Below are 1169 nucleotides of genomic sequence, written 5' to 3' on the forward strand. Positions count from 1 at the left end.
TGAGAAGAGCACTTATTGTTTCTCAAGAATGTTATATTAGAGCAATCGGGGGAACAATTATGGATGTCATAAAAAATTTTCAGAGTAATTTCAATTCTCAGTGACATTGTTTTAAGTTTTAAAAAAAGGGGCTCAAGGAAAAGTGGTGAAGGAAAAGTCTAGACTTTGGGTGGTGTGCAAATAATAGAGTATACAGATGTTGTACCATAAAGTTGTGTACCTGATATTTAAATACTGTTATAAATCAATAGAACCCCAATATATTTAATAAAAAAAGAGTCTATACTTTTAACTCACTTATCACAAAAAGTTAAATATTTAGAAATGCATATAAAAATTGTTAAAATAATTATCTATATATAATCGATGTCTTTTTAAAATATCCCCCCAAACATTTATTGTTATGATATTTAAAAAAAATAATTTAACTGTCTAAAAAACAAAGAAATTTTAAGTTGAAAGTTAATAAAGATAGAATATGACATAAGAACATTTGTGGTTTAAGGAAATTGGTCTTTAAAATATTCAACATTGTAGGACATGGTTCCATAGGGTAGCAGTTAGCATGTCTGCTTTACACGCAGAAGGTCCTGGGTTAACACTCCAGTGGAGCCAAAGTCTGTGGTCTATGGCCATGCCACCCTGAACAAGTCCAATGTCTGATTTTAGAAGCTAAGCAGGGTCGGGCCTGGTTAGTACTTGGATGGGAGACCACCTAGGAAGACCAGGTACTGTAGGCATGAATAATAATAAATAATTAAAAAATATTCAACATTGTAGATAAAACTGGAAAAATAAATCAATCTGCAGAATAGTCAGGAAGGGTAAAAAAAAGTCTGCTGCGGAAATATATTGAAAAATAAATAAAATGGAAATTACTTATTTGAGATCCATGTTCTCTTACTTTACTCCTTTAGTATATTTCAATAATTATATTTTTAACCTAAAGGATTCTTTATTGTTCTCTAACTATCCCATTACTTTTATAGCCTGCAGTTTTTTAATTAATACAATTACTCATATCTCTTTTAGATAAAAATTAGAGGATTTAAAAAATATTTTTATTTTTTAATTATAGTTGACATACAATATTATATTTTCTGATGTACAAAATAGTGATGAGACATTTACAACTTATGAGTTAATCACCCTGGTGAATCTAGTACCCA

The 1169-nt window shown here is 29.4% G+C and overlaps 1 pseudogene; it reads left to right on the forward strand.

Moving 5' to 3' along the window:
* Positions 1 to 624: 624 nt before the first annotated feature.
* On the forward strand, positions 625 to 740 carry LOC111740527 (annotated as a pseudogene).
* Positions 741 to 1169: the final 429 nt, after the last annotated feature.

This window comes from Pteropus vampyrus, unplaced genomic scaffold (genome assembly GCF_000151845.1).
Source record: "Pteropus vampyrus isolate Shadow unplaced genomic scaffold, Pvam_2.0 Scaffold64, whole genome shotgun sequence".
In the NCBI taxonomy this organism is placed as follows: Eukaryota; Metazoa; Chordata; class Mammalia; order Chiroptera; family Pteropodidae; genus Pteropus; species Pteropus vampyrus.